The sequence below is a fragment of the Monodelphis domestica genome, chromosome 2 (assembly GCF_027887165.1).
Source record: "Monodelphis domestica isolate mMonDom1 chromosome 2, mMonDom1.pri, whole genome shotgun sequence".
Classification (NCBI taxonomy): Eukaryota; Metazoa; Chordata; class Mammalia; order Didelphimorphia; family Didelphidae; genus Monodelphis; species Monodelphis domestica.
This window is the reverse complement of record NC_077228.1, coordinates 96,238,340-96,262,014: the sequence shown is the minus strand read 5'-3', so window position 1 is coordinate 96,262,014 and position 23,675 is coordinate 96,238,340.

Below are 23,675 nucleotides of genomic sequence, written 5' to 3'. Positions count from 1 at the left end.
TAGTGTAGTAAACCCTTTTGGTAATCTATAAAGAAGTTTCATTACTATTTTGGTAGAATTATAGGACAATTACTGTTGGCTAATTAAAAGATGAACTGCATCCTGCCTTTTAAAAAGCCCACAATCCTATATTATTTTTCTCTGTTATTTCTGAAAGTGATCTCGGAGAGACCAGAAATTTCTCCAGCAATCGTGATGGCATCTAACCTTGGAAGAAACTTGTTTCTTCAGCAGTGAAAAGTAGTGAAAGAACTTGACAAGTGAGAGATCACTGACCCCGAGGTCTAGTACTAAGTATTTGGTAAAAATTGTTGGGAAAACTGGAAAGCCTTTTGGAAGATTTAGACATATGCCAATATCTTTCACAATTTGCCAAGATCAAAATAGATATATGATGCAGGTATAAGAAAAATTTTATAAATAAGTTAGAAGTTCAGGGAAAATATTTCCTATCATCTTTTTGGATAGGAGAATAATTTATGCATAAAGAAGAGATAGAAAGCAATGTGAAGAGTAAAATGGATAATTTTGGATATACATTAAATTTAAAAGTTTTGCTTGTACAAATAAAACTAATGTAGACAAATTAGAAGGAAAGAAATAACTTGGGAAAACATTCATAGAAAGTTTCTTGGATAGAGATCTCATCTAAAATATATAGAGAACTTTGTCAAATATATAAAAACATTAGCAATTCCTCAATTGATAAGCAGTCAAAAGATAAGAATAGACAATTTTGGGATGAGGACATTAAATATATACGTATATATGTTCATATGAAAATATTCTAAATTTGTATTGATTACATAAATTCAAATCAAAACAACTCTATTATATCACACCTATCATATTGGCTAAAATAATAAGAAAACAGAATGATAAATGTCAGTGTTTGTGGAAAAATTGAGATGCTAATACATTGTTGCTGGACCAGTGAACTGATCCAACCATTTTTGGAGGACAATCTGGCATTATATCCATTAATTAATAAAACCAAGTATATCGTTTGACCAAATAATACCACTACTAGGTTTATTTCCTAAGGTAATCAAGGAAAAAAGTAAAATAAATCATACATTCTAAAATATTTGTAGCAACACTTTTTTTGTATTGGCAAAGAACTGGAAACTGAAGGGATGTATATTAATTGAGGAATACCTGAACAAGTTGTGGTATATGGTTGTGAAGAAATACTATCATGGCATAAGAAATGAAGAAAATGATCATTAAAAAAAACCTGAAAAGACTTCTGGGAAATGATGAAAAGCTAAATAAATAAGCAGAACTGGGAGAATCTTGAACATAGTAACAATGATAATGTATTATGATCAAATGTGAATGAGTTACCTATTATTAATAAGGCAAGAATCAAAGACAAATCCAAAGGACTCATAAGAAAAAAAACTATCCACTACTATAGAAAGAACAGAATCTGATTGCAAATTGACACATTTCATGTTATATCTTCCATGATTTTTTCTCAAATGTAGGCAATATGTGCCTTATTTCACAACATGGGAAACTAGAAAATGCATAGCCTATGTCATATTGCCTACCTTCTTGGGGAAGGGAGTGTGTTATAAGGTGTTGTAAGATAGATTTTTGGATATATCTAATATAATAATTTCTTTTTGATTAACATATATTATTTATATTTATATATAGATAAATGGTGTCAAAATACTGTGCATTTATATATTCTATATGTTCCCATATGTATCTACAAGATCTTATTTTTAAAAAATATTTTATTTTCCCCTATTGCTTGTAAAAACAATTTTAACATTTTTTTAAAATAGGTTTGAGTTCTAAATTTTCATATTTCTTTTGACCTTTCCTCCCTACCTTCTCACTGCTCCTCTCTCCTCTCATTGAGACAGTAAGGAGCCTGATAGATTTTCCTTGTGTAATTATGTAAAACATTTTTCCCATATTAAGCATTTTGTGGAAGAATCTCAAAAGAAAATAAAAGAAAAAAGGAAAATGTATGTTTTTCAGTCTTCCTTTAGACTCCATTAATTCTTTCTGGAATTGCAGATGGTATTTTTCATCATGAGTCTCTGGGATTATCATAGCTGCCTACATTGCTGAGAATAACTAGGTGAATCACAGTTGTTCATCAAGAAATATTGCTGTCACTGTTTCTTCTTCTCACTTCACTTTCCAACAGTTCATTTAAGTCTTTTCAGATTGTTCTGAAAACATCTTACTTGCTATTTCTTATAGCATGACAGTATTATATAACTATTATCCATGACAACTTTTTCAGCCATTCCCCAATTGGTGTACAACCCTTCTCTGAATTGGAAATTCACAAGAGAGTCGCAACAAATACTTTTATACAAATGAGTCCTTTTCCTTTTTGTATTTCTTTGAGATACAGGCCTAATAATGGCATCGATGTTCACAAAGTACACACAATTTTAGAGTCCATTGGGCAAAGTTCCAAATTACTTTTCAGAATGGTTGGATCAGATCACAACTCTATCAACAGTATGTCAGTGTCCCATTTTTCCTGCATTCTTTCCAACATTTATCATTTTCCTTTTCTGTTATATTAGCCAACCTGATAGTGCCAACTTCTGGAGGTATTTGAACATTGGGCTAAGGAATTTGAGTATTGCCTAACAATGTAAAAACAATGATTTTGTTTTGTTTTGTTTTAATAGAGAAATGGATACTTTTTGTTTGAGGATTAAGTAGGGTATCCAAGTGAAGGTCTTTTGTTGGGTACACAAGGCAGTCTAACTGAAGCAACAAAGCACCTGGAGAGAGGAAAAAAGTGGCATTAACTAGGCAAGTTTGAAAACTGCCATCATCTTAACCAACATCTCCCCTCAGATTCTGAAGAAAAGACTGTAAAATCCTGAAATCATTAACTATGGCCCACAAACCATAAAAATGGTTTACATCCTGTTCCAGTAGTCGATAAGAATAAAATAATGATAGAGGGAGGTCATCCTTCCTTATTGCCACCAGCAAAAACTGCTAACCATTATTGACATTTCTAATCATTGTGGAGATAAGAATCACATTCTTCATCACTGCCAGCAACAATTACTGAGGAGCTGACATGAACAGTCAGATAGGTGCAGGAGCTTTAAGAGTATCAGTGGCCTCCAAACCTGCTCCCAGTCACATTCTCTTAGCCATCATTCATGGAAAAGAACTCCTGTAGACAAATATACAGTCCTTCCAACCAATAGTCAATCAGATTTCCTACAGAATACTGGTATAATAGACTAATTGAAGCACAAAGGGATCTTGAGGATCCCTTGAGGAAAAGAATCAGAATGAATGAGCCAGAGAAGACAAATCATAACAGTCAGCTTGATGAAGACATCCCAGGACCCTGAACTCTAGAATCTTGGGAGTAGTAGTGATTCTAGCCCAATTCACACAGACATCATCTTTAGATATGACATTTGTGGAGTGGCAGGCTGGCAATGACTTCTATAGATTCTGAAGCCACACCTATTGAAGATCTATGAAGGAAAGTTTTTGCTATTAAAGTCCAGGGCATAGTCTAATATGTCAACATCAAAAATTGCTGAGATTATATAAGTGGAAATGACATTAAAGAAGAAATATATGTATAGATATATATATGATTTTTTACATTGGACCCAACCACCATGCCATTTTTTCCTGTTGACTTCTTGCTGAAACTTTACATGTGAATAGTCTCCAATATTAGAATGTGAGTTTCTTGAGAATCAAGATTATTATACTATTCCAGTTGCATTGTCAGTACTTTGCACATAGTAATTGCTTAATAAATGATTTGTATCTGTGGGAACTGCCTGCAGTTCCTACTTAATATCTTCATGGGTGGACACCTGAGAAGAAGAATGGAGACTGAGGGAAAATGGATGAAGGGGTGAGACAGACAGACAGACAGGAATAAAGACTCAGAGACAGAGTGCTCCAGTGATGTGTGTGTGAGAGAGAGAGAGAGAGAGAGAGAGAGAGAGAGAGAGAGAGAGAGAGAGAGATTTGCATGTGTCCTGGAAATTTTATTGGACAATTTAGGAATGTGGAGTGGGAGGTAGCTAATGAACATGTGGCATGGTATACATTTTAACATTGTCTCAATTGACAGTCATGTAATCAGAGGAGAAGGTTAATTGAACATGTGACTTGGTATGGAATTTGGTCTAACAAGGTGGGAGCTAGGACCCTGTGGCAAATAATATCCTGCTCAGGAATTCTTTTGTACTTTGGACCTAAGATTTGGAATTAAAATAATCAAAAAGTAACATGACCATGAGTCTGGTATATGAACACATAAGATACAATATCAGTACACCAATAATACTTTCAAGATGCTAATATATCTGGCATGCTACAATTTCTTTATTCACTAATAGGAATATAATTCTGGAGCAAAAGGTTTGGAAGGCTCCTGGAAAGGCATTGTTAGTTGAGGCAATGGGAGCAAATGCTGTCTAGACAAAGGAGAGAACAGAGATAAAGAGGAAAAGTAAGCTAAAAAATAAACTATGAATTAAACCCATATTTAAGGTCTGGAAAAAGACTGAAAATACAGTAGATACACTTAGAGAAGTATGAGAAGAAGTGATAATGATGTGACTTCAAAGTAAAAGGAGTGACTTCTCAGCAAAGGATGTCTACAGTGTCAGAAACTTCAGTAATTAAGGTAAAAAGGACCTGAACCAATAAGATTTAGACTAAATTTGATGATAAAGAGGTGATCTGTAAACTAATAAACTATGCTCTCAATATAATGGAGTAATGAGAAATTGTAGATAAAAATAATTCTTTAAAAGATAGCAGTAAAAGGGAAAAAAGGTGAATTTAGCAAAATGTAGAAGAATGAACAAGAAGAGCATTTTATTGTTTGTGTGTTTATAATTAAAATTATGGTGAGGGCATAGGTAGGTTGATTATATAACCTATAAATCCTAACATGGAATTTGTCATATGGAAGGTATCCAGTCCACATTGTAGATATTGTTTTTCTAATTGAGTGTATCAGCTGACGTGCTGCTCATGCATTACAGCACTTAGTAAAATTCTAGATCTATGCCTTATGAATTTCTGTCATCATTCTATTTTTTTCCTTTTAATTGTTTTCCCATATGAATAAGTTTATTCAATTTAGAACCTTATTCCTTGGTTACAATAATCACATTATTTCCCTCCCTCCCCTCTCTCCACTCTTCCCACAGTCTATGCGCAATTTCATTGGGTATTACATGTGTCCTTGATCAGAACCCATTTCCATGTTGTTGTTTACACTAGGGTGTTCATTTAGAGTCTACATCCACAACAATATGCCTTCAACCCATGTATTCAAGCAGTTGTTTTTCTTTGATGTTCTTACTCCCACAGTGTTTCCTCTGAATGTGGATAGTGGTTTTCATTGCCACTAATGGAGAAGTCCATTACATTTGGTTGTACCACAGTGTATTGGTCTCTGTGGACAATGTTCTCCTGGTTCCGCTCCTCTCACTCTGCATCAATTCCTGATGGTTAATTTGGTGGCAAACTGTAACACAAAGTTTTGATAAGACATATGTGACATTTTACCTAAATACTCGGTATCCTCTTTTTGACTTATTTTTTTCCCTTTTCTTTCTAAACTCTGATATTCCAAGAACCTCTTCTTTGATATATTAAATGTTTCACCTTTCATTTCTCCATTCTTATTCACTAGAGGTCAGTATTGTGTAAATCCTTTAAACAACATCATCAGAATTTCACTAATTTATTTTGGGGTCACTTTCTATGCCAGGGAATTCTTTAAAAGTACTTTATAGAGAATTTAAAGTATAATTAGATTACTTTTCCATTGTCAAGAAAATTGGAAGAGTCCTTAAATGTATATTCAATCCAAAAAAACCAACAACTTAATATTTTCTGAGTGTCAGGGAAAAGAATATATAGGTCATTTTTAAAAAATGATTTTCAAAAAGTATTTTTATATTCTCTTGAAATGGAGGCATTTAGAAGGAAAAATATGGAGAAGGAATGGTTAAGGAGGCAGTGGATTATTATTTTTAAGGAGATGTTTATCATCAAATCTTTTACTCTATAACCAAAACTCAAGACATTGAAATATTTTGTATGAGTTCTGAGGGAATACTTCACTTTTTGTTGATTATTTTAAGAAAATATCATTTTTGATATTTTTGAAAAATATCTTGAAAAAAGGTGATGAATAAAGTTAAGACATTTTCAGATTTAATTACTTACTATAATAAGTATTACAAAATCAATCTACTCAACAATTCCTGAAACAAGTTGATTATTTATTTTACATATATACCAAACATTGAAAATTCAATCTTTATTTTTAAACTTAATGTTGCTAATTCTGGTTTGTACTTTTAGACAAAGCTTCTAGTTGATAATTATTGGTAGATTTTCCTATTCCCAAGTTAAATATACATTTTTTCATTAGAAATGTCATTCCTTTTGGTTTCACTGAAATGTATTATCATGTATTAACTTAGTTTTGAGGTCATATGGTACTATAGCTATAGTGAATCTGGACTGGAACTCAGGAAGATTTGAGTTCAATTCTTGTCCCAGTAGCTTAATAGAAATAAATTATTAGAGATACAACTTCCTCATATGTAACATGGAGATAATATTTAGAGAAACGATATTTGAAGATTTTTATACAATACTATAATGTTATATATATATGTGTATATATATATATATATATACACACACACACACACACACACACACACACACACACACACACACATACATACACAGGTTGAATAACAACTGTTTAAGGCTAGATTTGAAGTTAGGTCTTCCTGACTCATCTTCAGTATCTATCCCCTCCACTACCTAGCAGCCTCTTTTCTGTTTCCTTTGTATACATTTTGGAAATACTTATATGCATATTTGATTCTCCTAATTTTCTGTATGTTCCTTGAATCTATTTCTTTTTTTATCTTTGTATCTCAGAATGAAAAATATCAGGCATATAATAGGAGTAATATATGAGTATTAGTTTACATTAATTAGTTGTGATAGTTGTGATATAGTCTGCTTTTAATTATTGTATGTTGGTGGAATTATTTCTATTTTTAAATGATTAGAGCACTATCTAGGAAATTATGCTCTTTTTAAGGGGATATGAACATGCTTGACTCCATACAGAAAAGCAGGTGATTGAAGGATGCTAAATTCATAAACTGTTAAACACAGGCTACATGTCTTCATTTAAATTAATGTTTTTCAATTTTTTTTATCTCTCCTAATTCTCCCTGCCATTGACAGATAAAAAAGAAAACCCTTACAGAAAATGTCAAGTAAAACAAATTCTCCTTTGGACTATATAAAAAAAATATGTCACTTTATGGCATTTTAATTCATCAACTTTCTTTCATGAAGTGGTTAACTTGTCTCATAAGTAAGTTGGCCATTTCATGGATCAGTTCAAACTTGTCCATATTAATATTTTGTTTTGTATTCATTTCCCCCTTCACAATTCTGATTCCTTCAGTCAACACCAGTTTAAATATGTCTTTCTAGGTTTCCATTATACTGTCTCTGTGATTATTTCACATGATATAATATTGTTCCATTATATTATTATACCCATATTTGTTCACTTATTACTAATTGATGGAAAGCATTTTAGTTTCTAGTTATTTGCCATCACAATTGCTGCTCTAAAGAGCAGACATAATTAATCCTTATTTTTGGTTGAGTTGTAAATTGGACCAGCAATTCTAGAAAGTGATTTGGAGGTATGCACACAAAATTGCTAAAGAGTAAATACCCCGTTGTCCAACAATATTACCCCTTGACCTTTGTCACAAAGTGACCAAATAAAGCAGGAAAATGCTATGACCAATTTTATATGTATCATCTGAAAGGCATAAATTGTGTATAATAAAACCAAGTAGTCCAGAGTGAAATTTGATCAAGACTCCCATTAAATTTATAAGCATACTTTTGATTTTTTTTGATTATTTGATAATTTTGATTATCATGGATCTAGTGGAAAACATCTCATGTGAGATAAAATGTATGAAGAGAAGTAGACAAATACAAGGAAATACATGATGTTTTAAAATACATAACAAAGGCTTTTGGCTTTAGAGAGAATTGAAATGCTTAATTCTACTCTTATCAATCATATTTTTCTTCTTCAGTTTCTTTTTTCTAAATCAGAACTTGTGGAACAGAAAGGAATGAAGGAGGAAAATGAGAAAGGGGAGGAATTGGTATAGACGGTTTGGAAGGGTTGATATTGTAAAGCAACCAGAGATAAAAGACAAATTTTAGAGAATTTGATGAAAAGTAAAAGAACTACTACAGGGGAAAAAGAAGATGATGGTATGGGAGTTCAGTCTGAAGGAAAATGATTGAAGGAAATGGTCTGGATAGGTAGGATTCTAACAATCGAAATATCCCTGTTCTTGGAGTCAGAACCCAAAGGATATGAATACAGATCCTGCCTCTATTAATTACTATCTCTGTGATCTTAATTAAGTCTCTTAAGCTCTCAGGGATCAGTTTTCTCATGTGAAAAATGATAAAATTAGACTAAATAGGCTCTAAGTTCCCTTCCATATCTCACTCCATGATCCTATGATACAGAGAGGAGAAAGTTGGCAGGACAAGATGAGAAAGGAAAGATAAGTATCCAAATTGAGAAGAAAAGGAAGGTTATAAAGGAAAGGAAGCAGTGTGTTATATTCAAGCAGCTAATAGCTGGTAAATAAAACATACCAAGAAAGATTTAAGAGAGGAAATTTAAATTTCCTATACTCAGTTTTAATATCAAGGACTGAGGATTTCAATGAGTATCAGGTGAAGGAGAAATTTTGTAGAAATTCCAATGAGTGCTCAATATTCTTATATATTGTGATTAATTGAATGCTCTCCCTACACAAAGATTGGGTTGGTCTCTCAAGTGGAGGAAATGGTGAAGTGGTGTGAGTTATTCCTCTCCATGCTATGGGTTATTAAGAACAAATAATTTTAAAAGAGAAAGATAAAAAAGAATAAGGAAAAGAGATGAAAAGGAAATCAAATGAGAAAGAAAAATGAAAGAAATATCAAGTGATGCTTCTGTGTAAGAAGAAAGAAATAAAGATGTCCAAGGGTAAGAGAGGAATGTTGACGATCATTAGTTTGGATAGTAGATACATTTCATGCAAAGGAGAAAGGTAAACCATGAAATAATTTTTTGAGAATACAGGGATTTAAATGATAGGTCTTTATTTCTGAGAAAAATTCAGAGTCCCTAAAAAAGCTTTGTAATATGCAGAAAGCAATACATCCAGATTCCTCATGTTTTATTTTAGAAAACTTAAGTAAGGTGACTTTAGAGAGGTAAAATGACTTACTTATAGTCACATAGTTTGTATGTGTTGTAGGTATCAAGTAAAGTCTATCTGACTGAGTCCAGCATTCTATCCACAGACTTGCTATAATTCATCATTTACTCTATGTAATTCTGGGCATGATATTAAATATCCTTCTCTGAGGCTTAAATCACTCATTTATAAAGTGGAAAACAATAATAAGAAATATGTAATGTATTAACTAATCCAGTATTCTGAAGAAAAAACACCTGTTCATTTTAAATTGTAATAAAAATGTGCTGAGGCAGCACATGATACAGTAGATAAAGGGGACGTGAGGTCAGGAGGACACAGACTGTCGTACTCATTTTCACTCTTATTGCCTCTGTGAACATGAATAAGTCCATCTTAGGACCATAACTGGAGCTGGAAAGGATCTCAGATTCTGCTTGCTAACATCTTCATTTAACATGTAGGGAAACTGAGATTCAGTGAGAGAAAATTATTATTACATAAGAGGTTAGCTAACAGCATAGCATTAGAACCCAGATCCTCTCATTTCAGGCCAATGTTCTTTCTACTGTAGCAAGTCATTTAAATTCTATGACAGTTTTTGATGACTTATAAATTAAGTTTTAAGTAGAATGAATAAAAAAGGTTTATTGAGAGTAGTCTTTCTTGTTTTGAGGTACAGTGCCTGACCTTTAGAAGGGGCTTAAATCATGTTTATTAATTAATAATAGATTGATTATGATATAAATCATCAATACAAGATTCTATAATTATGATTAAAATATCAAATTTTAGTGTAGAAAAGAAAAATAAAAAGCAATCTAGTTACTGATTACATAAAAATGACTTGAAGTTGTAAAACTCTGCATTGTCAACTAATCAAGCCTCAAGAAATTCTGGGAACCAGGGAGATTTTTAGTATGGCCATTCCAATTTTCATTGTTTCAGTGGCATTTAGAGAGGACTGCAATGAGGTTTGTCATGTAAAGTTAAAAAAAAAAACCTTGTGTCTATGATTAATCAATTTGTACTCTACTGCCAATGACTGGGAGACTCCTCCCTGCCCTATAACTCCATGCCCCTGCTATGGATGAGAATAGAAGGGAATACACAGGGTCAAATACTTTTTAAAAAAAGCAGAAAAAGGACTTTCCCTAATGAAAAAAAAATTACAAATGGACATCTGTACATATTGACATATGAATTAACTTTTGGGAAATACATAATATTAGTATGTGATGCATAGCCAATCAGAAGAAATTGTGCATATAAATATATATTTACATGCAATATAAATGAAAATGTTACATATACGATATATGCACTATGTAAGTTTGTATATTTAACTCCCTGAACCTATCAATAATCTTATACTAGATTTCACCACAATTTTGAATATAACTCTTCATTAAGAATTTTCTTCTCTTAGGAGTCAATACCCTCCTAGCTGCTTATGTGACTGTCTTATTCTAAACTTGAAAAAGGTTTTCACACATTTTTTTTAGCATTTGCCATAACAGATCCAGAGATAATATCAGTGGTGATATATGGAGAATAAGAAGAGAACCTTAAATCTTGCTTCAGGTCTATCAATGTTCTTTTCCAAACATTTTTCTCCAGTTATCCATTGTTTATTGATTTAATTATAAACATTTAAGCCTTTTCCTCCATAATCTGGTCCTTATCTACCTCTCCAGAATTATCACCAACTTTCCCCCTATACATGCATTATCTAATATAGGGAAAATATTTTATTATTCCATTTTTCTGAATATACCTTATACTTTTTTTTCCTTTTATGTCTTTGATTTGGACAGGCATGATTTTCCCCCCTGAAATCTGAAATAACTTCTAACCTGTGTTTTCTCCTATCAGATTTTCCACTTATCCATACTCTAATATGTCATTTTGCTCAAACTCATATATTGAATTCCATATGAAATGTTTCCTGATCACTTTGGTCAGTAATGATCTTGTACCATTCCAAGCATATTCACATCTAAGAAATATAAATGATGTATGGTTATTGTGTCTTCAGACACAAGGTTTGAACTCTGATATTTGTGGGTGGACTCTTGACCTAGCCATACTGCTTTTGGTGCAGAGTCAAATTCCTTTGTAAAAGCTTGGGTTGAAGTCAACAGGCCCAAAAGGTGTCATCAGTACCATCCTGTCCAATCTGAATTATCTATGCTTTGTTACATATTCATTGAGTACCTCCCAAGCCACACTGAAATAAATTTGGAAGGCGGCCCCATGATTTTCTCTCTTGGGCTTTGCACTCTCACTCTTGATACGCTTACCCTATTTTCTTTCATTTCCTATATTTTCCTTCTATTTTCTTTCCAAGGAAAATATCATAGGGTTCACACCTTCCCTATTCAGAAATACTGACTTGTCTGTGTCTTTCATTCTTCACCCATATTCTCAGACACCTTGCTATTTCTGGAGCCCCAACCCACAAAGGAAAAATTTCTTTTTGTAGCTCCCGCTGGACGGGAGATTACAGATCTTAACCTCTTCAGATTGCTAAATATTTTTACCTGAATTATTGTATGCTGCCAGAGAAATTCCTATATTTTTGTCTTTCTGACTAGATTACAAATTCTTTAATATTGATGATAGTGTCTAATGGATCTTTTGACCCTAAAGCATGATTAATATAATGCTTAGCATTATATTTTATATTATTTTCCTCAATCAATATCTGTTTAATTATAACCCTTCAAATATGATTAGCTGTATAAATATATATTTAGTTATTTAGTTAGTAATTTCAGTGTGTCCAAATCTTTGCAACACCATTTGGGGTTGTCTTCTCAAAGATACAGGAATAGTTTGCCATTTTCCAGCTCATTTTACAGATGAGGAAATGAAGGCAAACAGAATTAAATACTTGCCAACTTTGTTCATACAGGTAGTAAATATCTGAGTTCAAATCCTAACTCATATCTTAACGATTCTAGGCCCAGCACTCTCATCTACCAGCTGCTGTATAAATATGAGCAACCTGTGTTATTCCTTTGTTGAATTCCTTGTAATAGCCCTTTCCATTATCTTTAATCAACATTATTCTTTTAACTTCTTTATTTAAGACAATTTGGTCAAAAATATTTAGCTTTTTATGAACAGAAGTTAAACAGATTGAGAAGCAAAGGAATCAAATTTGTTAATATTAAAGAAAATGGAAGTGACATATACACACTGACAGAAAGCAATGGATGTGATCACTGCTGGTGATTTTTAAGAAAAATCTATTTCCTTTGGTTAATTAGTTACACATTATTTAATTTACAATTTTTCTGTACACTTTGAAAGCTACATTAATCAACAGAGTATACACATAGAGCATGAGGAGAAATCTCTCAAGACATAAACAATCATGTTCCTATTTAGAACACAAAAGAAAGGGATGAAAATTGCTGGCATAATATCATTAAACTCATGTCCCCATTGTACTGTTTACTGTAATTGGGAAAAAGTGGATTTTTTTCATGTACCTTTAACATTGATTATACTAAATGAGATCTATGTAAGAATAAATGAATAGAGATTGTGAACTACTCATGAAAAATAGGATGAAGGTTCAAAATTCCAGAAAATTAAAAATAATAAAATTTAAATTTAAATGTGTTCCCCATACCTGATCTAAAGTAATACTTTCTCAACATTTTATTTGAAAAGAAAAATAGAATAAAAATAACTTTAAAAACAACAAGAACAATAAATTACAGAATCAACAAAATTATATTTAAGGTTTAGAAATATTTTACATGAATTATTTGAATCCTATAAATGTGTTACAGACATTATGAAAGGCATTTAGAAATGATGAATCCAAGAATAAGAGGGCTTAAATAACCTGAGGTCTGCATAGTTAGTAAATATTAGAGTTGAGATTAATATACACAGGTCTTCCTTACTTAAGACTTAGCAGTTCATCTGGTGTATAGGTAGCCAGGCTTGTTCTTATTTCATACTTTGAAAATATTTTTTAATTCAATTTACTAATTGTTAACAAATAAAACAAATAAAGAGATTTGCTCAGTGGTCACTAATTAGCTCATAATCATCCAGCTGAATGACCTTTTTTCTCAAACTCCTTTGAGCTACATCTCATCATGCCTCTTCCTTTTAAGAATAGGTATTTATTGATACTTTTGAATTACCTAAATTGTGCTTTATATATTATATATATTTATATATTATATATACTTTATATATTGCCTTTTCTCCCTCTCAGTGACTATCATTTCACACAAATAAATAACAAAGAGGAAAAACAGGAGAAAAAACAGTAAAGCAATATATCAGACAGTCATCAGGAGTCAAGGTACTAGATGGTGAGAATAAATTATGTTTGAGTGTTAGTAGGAGAAAATCATGAATAAGATAAAAGGACAAGGGATTTGTGAGAAGAGGACAAAATGTAGCTGAACTGGTTGGTTAAGAGGTGAAGACTGGGATGGGAGGAGAGAGCACCAGGTGTAGCATTATAGGTTCTAATAAATATGAAGAATAGGATTAATGATTGTAAGAGGCAGAATGAAAAAAATACTATGATCAGACTGAGCAAATTTAGAGCTCATTAATATGAAAATGGAACATTCTTGGCCATTGTAAGAGCAAGGGCATGACAGCCTTTGTGTGTAATTGTGATGAGTTGGAGTAACATGTCATGCAAGATGTTTAGGTTGAGAAATTCATAAGTTAAGGCTTTTGAAGTTTAAGTATTGATATGCATGTTGAAATCTCTTACTTTTAGGGCATGAGTTTGGTAGTAATAATATAATAGTATGTACTTATATGATATTTTAAGATTTAAGGTATATCCCTTGTTCTTTACAATTCTGAGAGGAAGATGCTATTATTGTCCCATTTTTATAATTCAGGAAACTGAGACAGAGGATATGTCCAGTATAAAGCTAGTAATTACTTGAAGCTAATTTCAACTCAGTTCTTTCAGATTCTAAATCAAATCATCTGTCCATTAAACAAATATCTACAGACAAAAACTGAGAACTAGCAAAAGAGGAAAAGTGTCACCAACTACTAGAAATATGGTTTTTTTTACACTTTGAATTTTATTGTTATATTTTATTCTTTTATTGCAAGCATTTACACACTACTTTCAGTTCCTGGAAGGTCTCTTCTAAAACATTCAGTTTAATGCAACTAATAGAACAATGACCTCATCTTAAAGTGCACACAAAATTTCATATCTATTGTACCCTTTATCCCTCTTAGCAGAGTAGGATCCAGCTCTAGAGATAGAAGGTTCTGGATTCAAATTTGACCTCAGACATTTCTTAGTTGTGGGATTCTGGATAAGTCATGTAACCCCCCCCCCCCTATTGCCCAGTCCTTACTGATCATCTGCCTTGAAACAAATACATAATATTGATTCTAAGATAGAAGGTAAGAGTCTTTTAAACTTTATTTTCTAACCCTCCCATTTACTGCATTGGAATAAAAGAAGAGATGGAAAAATTTCCTGCAACAAATATACATGGTAAAACAGAACAATTTGCCCTCAAAAATTACAAACAAATCATATGGGTACACACAATTATATATGTTTGTATATACTTATCTATATATTTATGTAACAATCTGCTCCCTAAGCCCATCACTTCTCTTTAATAAAAAGCTTATTTCATCTTTGCTTCTCTGGAGTAATTTATTATCATTGTATTGAGCATAGTTTAATAGCTTTTGCAACATTTTGTCATAAATTGTTCTCCTAGTTCTGCCCAGTTCATACAAATCCTCAAAATTGTTCATTTTTATAATTTTTATGTTATAGTATAAATTGTTCTGCTAATTCTGCTCACAACCCTTTCATCCATTTATGTCTTTCATATCTTTTAGAAACTACCAATTTTCTTATTGCTTACAGTATAGTTTATCAATCCATGTTCATATTCCATATTTATATATACATTACTCAAATGTTGGACATGTTCCTAATTTCTATTTTTCCAGTTCAAAAGACTTCTATAAATATTTTTAAACATTAAAGATTTCTGTCCTCTTTTTAATCAATCAACACTTATTATGCCTACTATGTGGTAGGCATAGTGTTAAGCCCCCCCCCCCTTTTTTTAATCATCAGTGTGGATAGGCCTAAAAGTAGCTTAGCTAGTTTAAAGGTCACTCACTATTAGGAACATTTTTGTGTAAACTTTAAAAATGTTTCACCCAAAGGCTATATACATTTATATGTCCAACAACACTGTGTCAATGTGTATGTTATTCCATGGTCTCTGCAATAATCATTATTTTCCTCTTTTGAGGTTGTTCTTAAAATTTGTAGAAAACAGCTGCCTGAATCTTGATTGGTTGATAAAGATATATTGAATAAAACAAAAAGGAAGAGACTTTACTGAGTAACAGTGTAGAAGGAGAATTTACAATTGATAATGAGTTGCAAGGAATATTTCAACTTTACTAACACAATCCATTGGTTATAATTTAAAAGTACAAGAAGTACTAAGAAATGCTGGTCAAGGAAAGTGTGCCATCAGGATGATGTCAGGGCTCAGTGAGATGAAGAAGGAGAAATTAGAAAAGAAAAGATTTAAGATAAAAAAAAATGTTACGTGTGGATCCTTCTTTCCAAAGAGTAGAGTAGAAGGAGTGAGTAACTTAGGGTGGGTTAATGATGGAAGGAGGGAGGTCGTTGGTTTGATTAAAGGGGTTAGAAATAAGGCAATGGTCAATGGATAATAGAAAAGAGGATTTGTATAATGACAACTAAGCTTTCAAAATCACTGGGAGGATTTCAGCAAGTATTTAAGAATTTATTGTTATTTTAAAAGGAATTTATTAATTTTGAAATATTTATAACATTTACAATATAGTTCTAATATATATTATGATGTAATATTTGTAATATTACATAAATAAAAATACTTATTTGGAAATGAATATTGGCCTTATCTATTTATATTGATTCTACATCTCTTCCCTTAGAAATATTTCATAAAAAGGGTTTTCCTCTCAAATACTTTCTTTATCCTATCAGCATGTTTTGTTTATAAAAAAAAACTTTTCATTCACATATAATCAATGTAATTAATTTTTTTCTTTATAGAAGTCAAATAAGTACTAACAATTTGATAGGTATTGTGCTAAGTAATGCTGTTACAAAGACCCCCCCCCCAAATCCCTATTTTCAAAAAGCTTACAATTTAAAGATGGAAATGATGTGCAAAAATTATGTAGAAATTATAATATATAATAATACATAATTTCCTCTCTACCCCATCTTTATTTAATATTTCCTCTTGAAAAATGTAATAAAAGAAATAATAAAATTATATGTAAGCAACAGCTACTATATTGCAGGCACTGTACTTTTTATTTTTTCACTGATTTAAAACAGTACAAATTATTGTATCTATGCTTTCTGGGTCTTGGATTGACAAAGGTAAAATGTTACAAATATTAAAAAAGGACTTATTAAATTAGGTAGGATACTGCTCTCTGTTAGAGTTAAAGGAGTTTGAAGGGACTTAACTCATACTAGGAAACAAATGAAACTTCAAGTTCTGATTATTATATTAGCTTGATTAAATTTGAGTTTAGGAACCAACCAGGAAGTTTCTATGAAGGTTCACTACAAAGAACGTTAAGTTAGAAATAAAACCTATGTTCTGTCATTTTGGAGACAGAAAACACTTCTGCTGCAACCTCAACTGTGTCTTCCCCAGTTGATTTTACCTAATTCAATTTAGTTCAGTTTTCTACCTTGTCAAGATTTGTAAAAATCTTATTGACCAATACATTAGCTTTCTCTCCCAGGCATATGTTACCTTCAAATTTGATAACCATATCAACTGTGCTTTTCTCTGAGATTTTGTTATATGTTTTAAACAGCATGAGGCCAAACAGAGATTTCTGGGTCCTCCATAGAAAACCTCTTTCCTAGCTAAGGGAGAATGACTTTTAACCACTGTTCATAATATTTTCTAGAAAATGACTGAGGGAAACTGATGAACAAAGCAGTGGAGAAAGTAGAAAAGGAATGCAGGTATATATTTACTCAAATCCTTATTTTCTTCGAATGAAGAGACATTCTTTCCATATAGTCAAGAGGAGAGAAACTCCTGAGATAGGGAGCTGTTGGGGGAGAAGATAAATATGCAATACACATTGCTTGATGCCACCTACCACCTAGTATATGTTTAATCATTGATTAATACAACTAGAGCCAAAGCTAGGGTTCAGTGAAGGACAAGCTGGGATAAATCCTAGGAAGCTACAATGTAAGAGAGAGAAAGAGTGTAAACAGGTTTACAAATATTATATAATTTTACTTTATGTAGAAATTACTAAACATATATGTATATGATTGATATGTATGAGTATAGTTAACTTTCTAATATTTGCAATTGTGCACATCTGAATAAATTAATGTGTAAAATATAGTAATAATTTTCAATCATTCTTATAAGTCTTTATCAGTATTGATTGTCCATTCATTGTTTTTAAATTCATTTATATACTTCTGTTCCTATACTTTGTTCCTATGGTTTGGCCTTTATGATTTTATTTACTTCATAAATATATTTACCAGTACCAATAATTAAATACCAGTCTTAATTTCCTCCATGAATTTTTCTCTACAGGAAGCAATAAGTCTCTTCTTTCACAACATGATAAACATGGGAATATTTACTATATGATAATATATGTAAAACCTATTTCATAATACCTGACTTCTTGGGGAGGAGAATTGGGAGGAGTGAGAGAGAGAACCTGAATTTTCAAAATTTCAGAAAATGGATATTAAAATTGTTATTGACATGTAATGTGGAAAAAAGCTATTGTAATAACAAATAAAGTAAACATATTTATCCTTCTAAATGACATTGTGATGAAATAAAGATGATTATATTACATTAATGTTCTAATTGTTATTAAACATTTGCCCACTGGTGGATATTCTTTACTTCTATTTGGTTTGCTTTTATTTTTTTGCTCAACAAAAACAGTATCTTACATATATTAGGTTTATGTGTGTGTGTTTGAATTTAGTTTTATATTTTTAAAACCATGAAGCTAAATATGCCTAATCATTATTTCAGAGTGAAAAGTAATCAAAACCTTCTACTCTCCCCAAGTGAAATAAGTGGACTATTAAATTTCCTTTCACATTTTAAATATTTAAATGAGGGGGCAGTTTGTTAGCTCAGTGGACTGAGAGCCAGACCCAGAGACGGGAGCTCCTAGGTTCAAATCTAGCTTCTGAAACTTCCCAGTTGTGTGACCCAGGACAAGTAACTTAATGCCTATTTCCTAGCCCTTACCACTCTTCTGTAAGGGTTAAAAAATTCTATTTAATGAATTATTTAAATGAAATAGAAATGCAAATCCACCTTCCACAAAAATTTCTCAAGTATGAGATATTTCTGATGTATATTTTAAAGTTTATAATATAGGAGTCCAAGAATACCTGCTACCTATTTATCATTTTTGTTTCTGTCTCTCAGTCTTTCTTTCTGTCTCTGTATGTCTCTCTCAGAACCATTCCTGGAACATAGAAATTGAAGGAAGCCATGGAAACCAAGAGGCAAAAATGAAGAGAGAAAAGAAAATTCCAGGTCTAAGAAACAGAGAAGGAAAATTCCAGGAGTTCATAAAAAGGTTTTCTATGAGGAATCACAAGGTGAACTCTGATAGGATCTTATTATTATTCTTGTCTATTCATTTTTTTATATAAAATCCACTTTGGTTTTATCCAGTCCTGTGATGAAACTTCTTGGTATAATTATTGGTATTAAATATGAAAATAAATTTCAGTCTTTTATTACATTAATTAAAACCATTCATGAATAGTGATTGTATAATTTATTTCCTTTTTATATCAGTTATTTTGACTTAATTTCTTTGTTAGAGAAATGGTTTTGCAATTTTTGGAAGTTTTGTAGATTTGCATTGTCTCCCTGGACATTGTAATTTCTTACAAATTATATCCTTAAAAATCCATCATAATAGTACAATAACAATCTTGAATGATGATCAACTGTGAAAGATTTAGCTACTCTTAGAAAACAATGATCTGGGTTAGAGAAAGAACCGTTATAGTCAGATGCAGATAAAAAAACATAGTATATTCCACATTCGTTTATTTATTATTTTATTTGGATGTTTTGGTTTTATATGAGTATTCTCTTACAACATTGGCCAATCTGGAAGTATATTTTGCATGGTAATATATGTATAGAAAATTATCAACTCTGATAGAGGTGGGTAAGGGAGATACTATGGATCTTATAATTTTAAAAAACATGTGGAAAATTATTATTACAGATAATTGGGAAAGTAAAACATCTTTGAATTTTCAAAAATTCATCTTAACATTTTCTTTTCTGTGAGTCAACATCAAAGAGCTTAATTTATAGAACATATATTTTTTTCATAGAGGATCTACCACCCATCAAGGTTAACATTTTTTTAAAATTTTGGACAGCTATAATTGTTAGAATGTTTATGATTACATATTTGTATTGATATTTTAATTATTTTAATTAAATTTAATTTTATTAATAAAATACATTTTTATATTTATTTCTGACATTTTATAATCCATGTTCCTGCCTTATTTCCATGTTCATCATATTGTGAAAGAAGACATATGTTTGCAGTAGAGGAAAATTCATGGAGGAAGTAAAGTGAAGAACGGTAATTTTCAATCTATATTTGGATTTTGTTCTTTCTATGGTGATGGATAATCTTCTTCATCATGAGTCCCTTGGAGTTGTCCTGGATCCTTTCCTTGTTGATAGTACTTAGCTATTCACAGTTGACCATCATATGCTATTATTGTTACTCTGTACAGCATATACTGGTTCTGTTCCCTTCATTATTCATTACTTCATATATTTTTTCCATAATCTTTTTTTGTGATCATCTTGTTCATCATTTCTTTTGGCACAATAGTAAGTGATAATTATTTTTTAAATATCTTAGTTTAATTATAATGGTAAAGTAATAGAATGAAATTTACTGGTTTCCTAATTTCATCAAATTAAAGATTTTCTCTCTTAGACAAAATGTATTGTTCTGTTTCTTTTTTTTTTCTGAACCCTTTCCTTCTGTCTTAGAATGAATGCAAGTATTAGTTCCACAGCAGAAGAGCAGTAAATTCTAAACAACTGTGGATGAGTGACTTGTCCAGGGTCAGACAGCTAGTGAGATATCAAATCACTTTTAAAGACTGATATAATATTAATTTAAGGTCGCCAAGGAATTCATTTAAAAATCACACTAGGAAGTTTCTAAGGTCAGGTTTGAATCCAGGTCTTTAGTGCTATTAAAAAAAATGTTGCTTTTTTTTAACATTACTATCATTTTCTATTTATTTTCAGTAGAATAATGGAAAATTTCATCCTCTACCAGTTAATAACTATTGAGTATTATTGTAATTATTAGGTAAACACTATGCTAATTTCTCAGGATAAAAAGAAGAGGTAATAAAAATCCTCCCTTCCTTCAAGGGCCTTATAATCTAATGGGGAGAAAATAAACAAATATTATGATGAAGCTATATACAGAATAAATAGAAACTAATTAAGCACTAGAAATGAGAGGATGAGAAGAAATTTTGTAGAATATGGGATTTTATTTTATTTTTTAATTCATTTTTTATTTAGAATATATTTCCATGGTTAAGAATATGGGATTTTAATTGAGACTTTAAAGAACAGAGAAGGCAAAATATTGCAGGAAATGGATAGTGAGAGAATTCCAGACATGCTGGACAGCCAGAGGGAATACCCAGAGCTGAGAAATAGAGTGTTTTATTCATGGAATAGCACAGACACCAATGTGTCTGGGTCACAAATGTAAGTGTGGAATGAGGTGTAAGGATGTTAGAAAGGTAGAGGGGACTAACGAGGTTATGAAGAGCTTTGAATGACAGGATTTTATATTTGATCCTGGACATGATAGTGAACAATTAGAGTACATTCAGTTGTGGAGTGGCATGCCTGGATACTCTTTTGGAAAATCACTTTGGCAGCTGAATGAAGGATGAATTGGAGATTTGAAGAAGGGAGACTCGACAATAGTCTATTTCAGTATTCTAAGTGCGATGATTAAGGTCTGCACAAGCATGGTTGTGGTAACAGAGGAAAAAAGGAGTCATATTCAAGAGAGATTATGAAGGTAAAGTCAATGGGCCTTGGCAACAGTTTAGAGATAGCAGGTAAAAAACTAATGAGGAGTCAAGTCACCAGGTTGCCAATCTGAAGGACTGGGAAGATAGTGTACTTTCAAAAATAATAGGCAACTTTGGAGGAAGGGAAGGTTTAGAAGGAAAAAAATAATGAGTTTAGTTTTGGTAAAAGAACTATAATTAAGCAAAATCAGTGACTCATTGTCTCTCTCCGAGAGCAGATGTCTCATTCTGCATCTGTCCTCCACCATCATTATTCTGAGAGTTGAAAAGGATGTTTCATTATCAAGTCAAGAGTTAATACTGATCATATTTAATTCAAGTTTTGTAATATAACTTTGGGGGGCTATGGTATGATAGAGATACAGACTGGATGTATGTTTTAATTTTAATGGGGAACATCTCACTGAAGAAACTCTTTTATTTCAGGTCTGTCCCAAATTTATACTATTAGAAAAGTAACCTACTTGCTCAATGATACTTGTAAAACCCAGTTGAATTGCACGTTGGCTATGGTAGGGGGAGAGAGGAGGGGAAGAACATGAATCATGGAACCATGGAAAATGTTCTAAATTAATCAATTAAATTTTTAAAAAGGAAAAAAAAAAGAAAAGTAACCTAGAGCTTCTCATTTTTGTTTACTATTTTATCCTTATTAAAAAGGTTACATATCCTGGTAGATATGGCTTCAGCCAATTAGGTGTCCACACTAACTTTGGCACAAGTATTGTGAACCTCTAGGACTGAATGGTCACCAGGCTTCTTAACCAGAGGTGAACTGCCAAAGATCAGATAAGTGAAACATGTGAAAGGTTCTCTGTGAATTGGTATTAGACTTTGTATAATAAAGGATTCTGCTCTCAAAGACTGGGGGAGATAGTTAGAATCAGTTATGTTTTTAAAGAATCTAGTAAATGGCCATATATCTGTTCTGTGTCATCATTATAACCACCACCAGTGCATTCTTAATATTTAAATACTCTTTACTATGTGTCAGGCACTGTCCTAAGTGTTTTAAAATTGCTTGATTTTATCCTCACAAAACATCTGAGAATGATACTATTTTTTCCATTGTACAGATGGGAAAACTGAGGCAAACAGAGATTAATTGACTTGCCTAAAATCATACAGTCTCTATTTACAGAATGCCAAATTTCTTCCTGAAACTCTGGAGCTATTGTATGTGTCATCTCAGTACCTCACTGAAACATAATTGTGTTTTCAATACATCAGAGTCAAAAATTGAACCCAGGGCTTCTTGGTTCTGAAGCCAATTTTATTTTTAGTATGAATAAATAAATGAATGATAACTTGAATTAATAGCTTTTATTATGATGTAATTTATGTTACCCTATGTGCTGAATCTCATGGTTATAAAAAGAAATGAACAAAATTATCACTGTGCTCAAAGAACATGTATCCTAACAAAGGGATACAGACTATAAAGGTATACTGAAGTTGGAAAATATAGAGCAGAGGAGGACAGAAATTGTCATTATGATTTGGAAACGACAATTTCCAAATGATTATATTGTGTCTGTACTGTCCATTACTAATGCTGTTTTAATCATATCAACTGATTTACATTTTTTTCTAATTCATTACTTCACTATACCTTTATCACTATTGGTGGGGAGCTTTTTATTGGGTCAGGAGAAGGACATTCATTCCACTTTGGAGGAGTAGTGTGAGCTTTCATCATAAGATTTCATTTAGAAATATCAACTGGACTTGGACTAAGGATCTATTTTCATCCAAGATAAAGTGTAAAAGTGCTAATGAGAATATTCCATGGCAACTTTTGTATCTCTTTTAGTAGAATCACAGAATCCTCACCAGGACTCTAATGCAATTTGACATTTACTTTTGAATAGGGGATGATCTCTCATAAAAAAATAAGATGACTATATTCCTGGAATTCATATAAGACACATGTAAAGATGTTCATTAATTATGTGACATCTTGCCTAATTTTTATCTAAAGACAACCATTTAATTTTTAAAGCTTTCATTGAGTCTCAAAATTGTTAATATGAAACTTTTATGAATATACTTGAAAGCTAGATTAGGTGCCATACCACAGACAGAAATGAAAAGATTACCTCAAACTATAGTCTACGTGAAATTCGTCAAGTAAGGAAAATTCACTGAAGGCTGAGATGAAAGAAGGGTTT